Source organism: Panulirus ornatus, chromosome 31 (assembly GCF_036320965.1).
Source record: "Panulirus ornatus isolate Po-2019 chromosome 31, ASM3632096v1, whole genome shotgun sequence".
Taxonomy (NCBI): Eukaryota; Metazoa; Arthropoda; class Malacostraca; order Decapoda; family Palinuridae; genus Panulirus; species Panulirus ornatus.
In genome coordinates, this window is record NC_092254.1 from 7,533,169 (window position 1) to 7,545,000 (window position 11,832).

Genomic DNA, 11,832 nt, shown 5'->3' on the forward strand with positions numbered 1-11,832 from the left:
TACCTAGGATCCAGCTAGGTCATTCGTTTGACTTGACTGCAAGTAAAACCACAAAAAGATAGGGGAAAAAATGCCCAGTTTTATGTACGACAAAGCTCTATAATTATGAATGCTATAACGTATAAAAATGCAACATTTGTATCAATTTCATGGGAAGATCCAATCATTAAAACCAAGAAAAAAAAAAGCAGCTACACATATGATCAGGAAAAAGTTGGTGAGCACATACAAAAAGTTTCGTCGTTCCTAAAAGCCTTCCGAACCTTCGGTCACAATAACAATCCTCCTGCTGATACTTCCCCGTTCTCTGGTCAGGTGCCGGACATGGTTCTGCTCAACGAACAGCATTTGGCCATTTCCTCCCGCTCGCTGGCAGCAAAGCAACGCGTGATGGTACAAGACACTCCCATCTCTTGCCAAATAAGAGTTAATAAGACGCGAGCGAACCACCCCCCTTCCCATTAAAAAATAGAAGCATTCAATGAACTATATGAAACAGAACATGAAAAAACAGAGAAACTGTGTGAGTCGCGTTTCCATTACACTGATTCTATCACCAACCAAGGTAGGCAACATAGCCTAGTCCAGTCGGTGGCAAAGCCTAGTTCAGCCCGCGTGGCAACAAGAGCAGCGCAACCCCGTCTTGATCGATCACTTGGGAACTACGAGAATCAATTATTTACAAAGAATACTTTTACCAATGTGAGCTTCACCGAAATAGGGAGTGGCAACGCAGGTCAGTGGCTAAGTAACACTCCACCAGCTCACTGGAAACCGTACAACATTACTCAGCAACTACAACAAGCCTCCAGTGAAACGCCATCAGAAGCCATTCAAGTGTAGCCCCCACGTACTTTGCCCTTGAAAAGCAAGATTTATTCCATAATTTGCTTTGTTGTTATTTACTACAGTACTGCATTGCGTAAATGAAATTTTATCCAAGAGAGATGACTTGACCATGGAGCCTTTTCTGACAGGCATATCTTAAAAGTGCATCCAATGCTTCGGGGAATAAACAAGTAACAAGGAAAATATGATGCTTGTTTCACAACTTTTCAGAGGATTAGGGCAAACACCGATGTAGTTCCCCCTCCAGCTAGCTAAATTTTCATCGATTTATCACGCATTTAGATGATACATCTCGAAATAGTGATATTTACTGAAAAACACTGAAAAAAAAGATGACCCAAATTACTCGAGAATTTAAGTAAAAATGTATTTTTCTCGTGTTTTCATATAGAAAAGTCGGCGGGATGTTAAAGTATCGTCAAACACACGTAAAAACCTTGAGCACACCCTCTAATTATTACCACACCTCCCTCCACACAAACATACTCGGTCTTCCCTAATTCAGTGGTTAGCGTCGCTGACCACGGTTCATGTATGGGGCCCCTATGGGCTTCGAATCCTGGGAGCGCAGCCGGCCCACCACCAAACCAGCTGATCATCATCCCTTTGGGGCTAGTCGATAAATAAGTACTTGGCTTTGGTTGGGATGTGTGTGTGTGTGTGTGTGTGTGTGTAGAGAGAGTAAACACGATACATATATACAAGGTTAAGAGACAAGGCAGCAGGTGCGTAAAACTCTCTCCGTAATCACATATACAAGTAGATAACCACCTAACACGAACGTACTGCCGCCTCTGGACAGGGAGGATTCGCGACGGTTGAGCAGCGATCCAGCATTACGGTGGCGGTCAAGTTTCCCTCCATGGTCCCGGTTACTGAATTCCTCCGCTTCCTTCAGATTTGTTTCATTCTCTCTCGTTCTCTTAATAACCCTGAACAGTGGGGTAGATGGAATAACCTAATTAGGTTTAATTCAACGCCTGCGAAACCCAATTACTGCCATTTCTTTTAACACCCCCTCGCAACTTTCCTATCGTTTTTGATGCATCTGTCATTCCACTTCTTAATACAACGAACATATCTAGTATTACAGTAACATCTGACCTATCTTGGAAACCTCTTTTTTACACAAATATTTAAGTCTGCCTCTCAAAACCTGGGAATCCTGTTATAATGCCGTAAATGGTTTTTTTTTTTCAGACAGTTACTTTTTACATTCTTTTACAAAGGTTTGATTTCTCGGGTAATGGAGCACTGCTCTCGCGTCTCGGGCGGTTCTAGCTCTACATATTTACTTAAAAAAAAAAGTGTCACATCTAAAGCAGTCCGCTTTATCAACTCTCTAGAGCTATTTTCGCAACATAATCCATTCACTTGCCGCACGCCACAGGGTTGGTCCACTTTTCCTCTTCTATAGGTATCACTTTGATGTTTGCTTCCGAGAGCCGGTTGACAGTGTGAGCCACAAATTTGCCAGACCACGTAATACTTGGCAAGCTACTGCGTCATAAATTAATTATGATGTGGCCGTTGGTAACTCACAGGTGGCCCGGTTTGATGTGTTTACTTATACCTAGGCCTCGAAGCTTCGCAGCTCTACTGTCTCATGGTCTTTTTCATATGGCTGAATTTTTGTGAAGTGAACGAAGGTTAGGTTAAGTGGTTGAGCGATCTTATAGATGGGTCTCTTTGGGTAAATCTAGTTAATCCAAGTTAGGTCGGTTGACCAAGTTGACGTTACGTAAGGGCCAACTTGGTTAGGATTTAAGTTGTAAAAGCGCCGTCATTAAAACAAAAACGAAATATAACGCCTGTTATTACGTAAACCTTCCACTATGACGTAGCACTAAACAGTCATTTGTTTTTGAGTTACAGTATAAATATATTTTCTGAAACAACCGCATCTAATAAATAATGTTCCTGTTCTTGAACGACTCATCCATAATATAGTAATGAAGGTTCTAAGCATGGCCCCAAGCTGTCTTCACAATGTCCTTAAGTACTGAATAACGAATACCTACGAAGCAGAACAATTTCATTGACTGGTACTGTACAACAGACTCCTAAAAGAAAAAAAAAAGATAACACCAAAACAAAGGGCATCTACACTCATATCAAAGTCCGTCGATTCTGTTGTAAGCACAGGAGGAGATAGTGCGTCCTATCATCTTAACATACTATACTGGTATACAACTACGCCCAGTGAACATGCAAACCGAGATCATGCATTATTCTAAACTTCACTCAAGACTGTCGTAACGTCACAAAGTATCATCTCTATTTGGGAGAAATTTACGGCGATAGAAACGTTAAAAACATTATGACTGCAATTATTCCTCTGTACAACACGGGACAACGATTTATGTAGTTAACTAAAACTTCACAAACAAATCATAAAATATCTCAACACACCTCGCACATCTCAGACTTTCTTTCCTGGTAAAAAAGGAAATCCACTTAATGCTTTAACTAAAGCAATATGCTCAACTGAAACCTCACACCATGAATTGCACTGCATACGTTCAGAACAATGACCTGGTTAGGTTAGATGCCATTACGATGTAAAATATCGCCCACTTCCTAGGGTCACTGGCTGTGGGTAATTTCTTTTCCGTCTGTATATCTAGTACAGGTATACAAGCATCCTCAGAGTGTGGACAATGCTCAAAGAAAATACGATTTTAGAACTCTTGCTTAGTCGTGGCCAAAGCCGAACACTGAACTAACTTGTAGCACGCAACACCCACATTCGGGATTCTGACAACGAACAGAGAACATGTAAGTGAAGTTAAAAGGTTTGGAATTATTGGGAGAATATAATCAGTGTGTGTCCGAAATCACCAGTGAATGCGGCATCTAACTTTAGCCGGTGTGGAAGGAGGGAGACGAGCTGGAACTCTCTACTTCATTACAACGGAAATACACTAGTCATCTCTTGCTTATAGGAAAAAAAAAAAGTGGGGGGAGGGGCGATCGACTCAAGTGAGATTTCAAGATACAAGACACGGGAAAGTCCATTGCATTTCATACAAGTAAAAATTCGCTTCTCGGAAACGGTGGAGTTATGGATATAGTTTTACGAGAACACACCGTATCAGTTGTCACTGTCGTATAATGATAAGAACATTTTATCATTGAACGTTATCTACAACACAGCTGCTAATGTCAATTCTAATCCTGCATAACGGGGCACTGAATGTGAACACAGTAATTCTTTTATAACTACAACATAAGAGAATAAAATATTCTGATCGCTGATATCATTTACCCTATCCGATATATATATATATAACCACTGACCTAAGCGGCCTAAAACTAAGGTCAAGGTCAAAACAGGTGTAATCCAACACATCCCCCATACACAGTAACAAAGCACAATAAGTCTGAATGCAGTAGACGCCTGGCATGGTTTTCCTCCTGCTGCTGCAGCCCACAAAGTTGTCGATGTCACAGTAGCGACAACAAAACCGATAATGATCACACCGACGCTGACGCAGGCGTCCACGGTAGTAGGTGGAGGGAGGGAGGGAGGGCTTTCTCATTAGACAAGTGGCTTTTAATACTATCACACTTTACGTAACGTGGGGATCCTGATTAAGGTGATGAATGCTGCCGGAAGATGTATCACCGATGAGAAAAAACTTTTAAGCCAAAGTAGCATAAAAAATATAGGAATCTTTTGAAAAATATATCTTTCTTAAGATGCCGTGATGACTTTCTATTACAGTTCATATAAGAGAGGGCATTTCTATGTGCTTATTTCTTTTTACTCATTTCTGCTTTCATTAAGGATCTAAATACTGGACGCAATTCAGGCTGTTAGTGTTAATTCATGTATGCAATTTTTTTTTTATCGTAAAACACGTAAAGTATTCATCCAACATGATAAAACAATGCACTTACGAGTATTGTTTAAGTAATTGAAAAAAAATCTAACTCAACATAAACATTATATTTCCAAAAAGAATGGTTTCCCATTTACACCATTAATGATGACCATTTATCACTTTCCCCTCCCCCACACAAAGTTTTATGTCTTTAATGCCATCTGTCTATTCCAAACTGCTTTGATGACTCAAGAAATGACACCCGAGAGCCAGGGACAAAAGAAACTCTTGGGGAGTAAAAATGTATTTTTATTTGGCAAAGAATAGCCGTCTAGTTTAAAATGCAGCGATATTTTAGGAGCGGATTTGTAGGTCACGTTAAAGGGATGAGCCATAGGGAAGAAAACATATCCCTAAAAAAGGGTGAAAACATCATCATAGTTCCCTCAGTATCAACACTAGAAACCCTTGGGGAAAGAGGTAGGCTTGTGAGAGCAAGCTAGGATCTTTGTATGGAAGGAGCGTCTATTTCAAGCGAGCTGAACGAGGGTGGTGGTTTCGTAACGCTCTTGCCCGCCTCCAGACCCCGAGCTGGTTGGTGTCAATACCGCCTCACCTACTTTCTGCTTCATAACTACCCAGGCTTCGCCTCCAGCCCTTCTTCATCCTTAGCCACGGCATTCTACAACTGCTCTTGAGAGACATTCACCGTGGTAAACTCCCACGACGTAGGCTACGTGGGAGGGGAAAAAAAAAATAATCACTTGATGACGTGTGCTAAAGTCCGTAACAACTTTCCTTGTAACTGAAGTGACGACCATTTGATACACGACGAATCATGGCAATACATCCAAATCCACAAGATTACTATAATAAAAGTTGGTCATGCACCAAGAAACTATAAACAGTGGCACTTGTGATTATATGATTGCTGCTGGGGGCTGAAGGTTTGTGTGATCATGGCGGCGAGCGGTGCAGAGTCGGGTGTGTAGCACTAAGACGGCAGGAGGCGCATGCAGGATCCCGGAGTCTCCTCCTCCAATCATGACACCATCTTTGCCGGGGCATATGAACCAACTAACTTGTTACATCATGTTCAGGAAGTAGCGTATATATCACCATCAGCTGGTCGACCGGTAGAGGGCCGAGGGCCTCGGCTGTCCTGCACGATCAATACTTGTGCTTGGGCACGCCGCGCTGCCTGGCACACGACATTTAGCTAAAGTTCACTGTCCCTCCGACTCCTTATGTAACTGCGTGCTAAATTATTTCTTCAGATCTCGTAAAACATCGCCCCTGTACGTGCAGATGACAGCCAGGAGCTGTCAGGGAAGTGTGGTGGTAAGAGAGGAGTGGGAGGTAGCCTTAAGGGGCCACGGCTGTGGCAGTGTGAGGCCAACTGGTGTCGAGCTAGGTCACTAACTCCCGTTATGTACTGGATAGGAGGACCTCGACCTTGAAATCTGTGGCCAGCTTGTGTTTGTTTTCGTCCCGTTGGATGATGTTACTCGTCAAACATGTCGCCCCTGCCGGTGTGAAATAAGTGGCAAAAGTGTCGGGAATCAGTGAAAGTGTAGTGTAAAAGTGGCAGTCGCAGTACATATGTGTTGAGAAGACCGCACAAACAGGCCAGGATAAGCAAGAGGAACTTCGCATCGGGGATACCCAGGGCAGGACGAGGTTGGCCACAATAAGGCATCCCAGGTAGGTGTTTCCTCACTCTTCCCCCCTCAAAGCCTAACCTCTGTCTACATGAGGGAGGGATCCTAACCATGATTCATTGAGCATTAACAGACGCACGCACATATAAACACGCAGCTCCAACCAGATATGTCTATATATATTTCTCTTATTGACAACAAACCCGATCATCCCCACTAGTTAGCTCTCCTCCCGTGACAGATCCTCTGTAAAGTTACCAATGATGACGGTTTTTAGATGTATTAAGCGATTACATCGTGGAACTAAATATCTAGTGAAAAAAAGACAAAATTCTCGTGACTGCGGGCTATTTTTGGAACACTTAACTGTGGGAGTTGTGTGTTGCTAACCTGAGTGCGTCTCTGGAGATGGTGTTACTGTACATCGTCAGTGATCCTGAGTGTGTTTGTACATTAGAATGTGTCGCTGGGGTGAGTGTGTTCCAATGTGTCGCTGATTATGATGCCCGAAGCGAGTGCGTTGCACTTACGTTGCTGGACTGAATGGGCAGCGAGTGCGAGTGTGTGTATGATGCCGAAACGAGTGCGTTGCCCTTACGTTGCTGGACTGACCGTGCTGCGAGTGTGTTACGTCAAAACGGAGTCAGGGGAGTGCGTTTGCTTGAACTTCGTGCTTCAAGGAACCCCGTGCCTTGCTGAGATGTGCGCCTCCCGATTGTGTTAATGCTCCCAGTCTTACAACAGTGTGTTGTTGGAATATATTCCAAGGACAAGTTAAACCTCAGGACGGAGTACGAACTCTATTTATGGCCGTAGTAGTTTAAAGGAGAAATAAAAGTGTACGTTGTTCATCCTACTAGTGTAAAAAAGAAAAAAAATTTAACCCCTTTAGTACGACGATACTATCCTTGAGCAGGAACGGGACGGCCCAGGGGGGGGGGGGTTGATGGCCTGGCCTTTGACCTTACCCTTAACCAGGTCAGGTCAAAGAAGCAAACCACCATACCCATTGGTCGTACGGTGGTGGTCATGGGTGATGGCACCATCACGCCGTCGTGTTTATGGGTCGGGGCAGCGGTCGTGCTCAAAGGAGGTTGTAAACTTCCCTTTAAGCTAGGTTCTTGGAGGCTGCAGTGGAGGGAGGCCTTCACATGCTGCAGCCTTCGTACCTCCACCCATCACTTACGGCGGCGAATCTGATACACGTGAAAGCACTGAAGATCAGGGGGTGTCACCCTCGCTAGAATGGAGACTTCGCCTCTGTAATGAAGGGGTAGGTAACTGAAATCCCCCCACCCCCACCACAACAACCACCACAACAACCACCAAAAGAGGGTGACCTATGGACGAAAAACCTGTACGTCTTGGGGGGCCAGTGTTATGATTAACTTTCTTACGTGTACGAGAAAACTGCCGAGAGAAAAAAAAAAAAAAGTGAAATTAGTACAGGGTACGCTGCGGTAGCGGCTAGGGTTTTAAGGCGAGCAGTTCCTGGCCTCCTGTTACATAACCCGGTGGTGGTGGTGGTGGTGGGTGGCGGCGGTGAGAGCCACCGCCTCGGTCTCCATGTAACGTTGCTTAATTCGTACCCGTATTACATGTCCATGATGCTACTCTATATAACAGCACGGGTCAGTGAGAGTGTTACCCTACCACCTCTCCCGTCATGGATGACATTACGATCACGACGACACGCCACGACGAACTTCCTTGCATATGCAGTCCTTACTGTGGTACACTTTCGTTCGTTTCCCCTCTGACCACAGCACATGTGCTACTGCCCCCTCTAGCCACGAATAATGTTGGTGCCCCCCTCTAACCACAGCCAATGCTTGCGCACCTTTAATCGCAACAACAAATACTTCTGGCCCTCTAACCACGGCAAATGTTACTGTTCTCACACGACAGTAAACGTTATTAGAGCAAATGTTTCTGGCCCTATAGCCACAGCAAACGTTGCTTTCCTATAGTCACAGCATATGAGACTTTCCCACAACCACAAAACATTATGCTTCCACTAAAGACTGTAAATGTTGGATGTTGTTGGCCATCTAACCATGGCAAATGTTGCTACCCCCACCCCCCTTCCAACCCGAGGACGTAGCTGCCCCTTCTAACCCGAGGACGTAGCTGCCCCTCTAACCATAGCAAATGTTTCGGCCCCTCTAACCAAACGTTCATCCCCTCCCTCCCCCTCAAATCACAGCAAATGTTCCCTCCACTCAAACCAAAGCAAACGCTGTTGGCCCTCTAACCACAGCAAAACTTCGTGGACCCTCCAAGCAAAGCAAACGGTGCTGCCCCTTTAACCACAGCAAACGTTGCTGCCCCTCTAGCTACAGCAAACGTTGCTGCCCATCTGACTACAGCAAACGTTGCTGCCCCCTTTTACTCCAACAAACGTTAATGCCTCTCTAACCTCAGGATCCGCCGCTTTAATCACATCAAACGTTGCAGCCTAGCTCTAATCATAACAACGTCTTGTGCCCTGAGCAACATTCTTGTCAACCCTTTGACCACATCAAGACCCGTAAGAGCCACACCAACGTTCAAATTTCCACACAGACTACAGCAATGCCTTGAAAATCCCCCTTCAATCCATGGCATCGATCTTGCGTCTTTACCGACTACAGCAATGATATTACTTTCCGACACTAATTAGAAAAAAATTAACCTAATTACTCCCCTCTCTCATTATGGGATCATAATCCTCAACCCTTTACCTACAAGTAATTATCAAACACAACAGTATTCTGGCCTCCGCTCTGACATCAACGTCCCAACATCATCAGTATCCCAGCGACCTGACCCAATGGAACTCTAGAACTCCACCAACAAGTGACCATGGTGGGCTCCACCAACCAGTGACCAAGGTGAGCTCCACCACCAGTGACCATGGTGAGCTCCACCACCAGTGACCATGGTGAGCTCCACCAGAGACGATGGTGACATTCCAACCAATATCATCATAAGAAATCTTACTATACCACAAGTAACATTACTCCTATTATATATAAATTACACTTACCCCCTCCCCCCTAAACAGTACCATTACTCTCCATATTATTATAACAAAAAATCCCCTTACCCCCTCCCCCCGTAACATTCCTCCCCCCTTATTATATAAAAAAATCCTCTTATCCCTAAAAACACTCCTCCCCCTATTATTATATGAAATCCTCTTACCCCCTAATAACATTACTCCCCCTATTATTATAAGATATCCACCTACATCACCAGTGACTTTCCTCCCCCTATTATTATATGAAATCCTCTTACCCCCTAATAACATTACTCCCCCTATTATTATAAGATATCCACCTACATCACCAGTGACCGTTCCTCCCCCTATTATTATAAGAAATCCACCTACATCACCAGTAACTTTCCTACCCCTATTATTATAAGAAATCCAACTACATCACCAGTGACTTTCCTCCCCATATTATTATAAGATATCCAACTACATCACCTGTAACGCTCCTCCCCCTATTATTATAAGAATTCCAACTACATCACCAGTGACTTTTCTCCCCCTATTATTATAAGAAATCCACCTACATCATCAGTAACTTTCTTCCCCCTATTATTATAAGAAATCCATCCACATCATCAGTAACGCTCCTCCCCCTATTATTATATGAAATCCACCTACATCATCAGTAACGCTCCTCCCCCTATTATTATAAGAAATCCACCTACATCACCAGTGACTTTCCTCCCCCTATTATTATAAGAAATCCAACTACATCACCAGTGACTTTCCTCCCCCTATTATTATAAGAAATCCACCTACATCACCAGTGACTTTCCTCCCCCTATTATTATAAGAAATCCAACTACATCACCAGTGACTTTCCTCCCCATATTATTATAAGATATCCACCTACATCACCAGTGACTTTCCTACCCCTATTATTATTATAAGATATCCACCTACATCACCAGTGACTTTCCTACCCCTATTATTATTATAAGATATCCACCTACATCACCAGTGACTTTCCTACCCCTATTATTATTATAAGATATCCACCTACATCACCAGTGACTTTCCTACCCCTATTATTATAAGAAATCCTCTTACATCACCAGTAAATGCCATCCTCTATTGTTATAGGAAATCCTCTTACCTCACTACTGAGCACAGCAACATTCTGCCCACCATTATTACGGGAAAAATCCCTGCTTATTCCACCAGTAACACTGAGTAACGTGTCCACTCCCTCGGACAAAGACAGCACTGTTTTCCAACATCGAATTTACTGTTCATCAGAAAGGAGCAACACGCTCGTTTTTTTTTTGTTTTGTTTTTTTAGGAGGGGTTTGGGAGGGTGGGTTTTCCAGCTTTAGTGACGTGTGTGTGTGTGTGTGTGTGTGTGTGTGCCGCAGCACCGGTGGTCAGCAACGATCCTGCGTCTAGACAAGTGTTATGCAACAGTCGCAACGACGAGAGAGAGGAACTCGACGCACAAGCACCGGAGTCGGGGGTGTGGAAGTGGCGGGAAGTACGTTGCATCAGCCAGGCAGGAACCCGGTCGGATTCTGACGTAAGGTGCGGGAGGTGTGGAGTGTGGAACTCGCCAGCCTCTCGTGCACGACGGTTCGGCCCTTGAGCACGGCGGTGCTGGCCTTCGGGTCTGACGTGGGACGTCGCTTTACGTCGACGGAGGAGGCCTGGCCATGACACCCAAAGGTCGTCCGTCGTGCTCAAGAGCGGTAGGTCGTCGTGCCGTTGTGCTCAAGGAGTCAATCACGTAAAAGGTAACGGTTTATAACAACAGACCACAGAAGGGCGCGGCGTCAGTCGCGTGGTGTAATCAACGTCGGAGGGGAAGTGTCCCGCCCGTGAAACTCACCAAGGGATATTGTACACTGACGAGGGACAGGGGAGGAGACAGAAGATAAGAGAGCGTGACAAGGGACAGGAGTAGAGACAGAAGACAAGAGAGGGAGAGGAGGGACAGGGATGGAGACAGAAAACAAGAGAGGGAGAGGAGGGGCAGGAGTAGAGACAGTAGACAAGAGAGGAGGAGGAGGACTGGCAGCGTAAATGGAACATGGGAAAGCCAGACAACAGATGACCTAATGGTCTATGTATACAGGAGGAGATGGTAAACCTACGTAAGAGACCTGATGGTCTACGAAGGGGTTATCAAACAGGAGGAGAGCAACAGCATCCTAAAATTTCAGTTAACAGATTAAGGGGTGAGAGGTCAGGTCACACCTGTTGGCCCGAGTGTGTGGCTTCAGGTCACAATAGTAAACCAATACAGACCTGGGTAACCAATTAGCCTCAGTTTACATTAGCAGACACATTAGAACAATGTCAGTTCAAACCTGGTAGCATACAGTGTATCACTGTCAAGAAGCCACTAGAGTGTGTGTGGGGTTGCTGGCTCTCAGAAGTAGATCGGTGTGAACAGTGGCAAGTCAGGGCAGTAAAAAGAGAGAGAGAGAGAGAGAGAGAGAGAGAGAGAGAGAGAGAGAGAGAG

At 44.6% G+C, this 11,832-nt stretch overlaps 1 protein-coding gene across 2 annotated transcripts in view; it reads left to right on the forward strand.

Moving 5' to 3' along the window:
- The first annotated feature begins 4,995 nt into the window (after positions 1–4,995).
- LOC139758798 (steroid hormone receptor ERR1-like) overlaps positions 4,996–11,832 on the forward strand; it is a 301,766-nt gene continuing 294,929 nt past the window's right edge. For both annotated transcript variants that reach the window (XM_071680612.1, XM_071680613.1), the window contains exon 1: positions 4,996–6,380. The gene's annotated coding sequence lies outside the window, so the exon portion shown is untranslated. The remainder of the gene's footprint in view (positions 6,381–11,832) is intronic.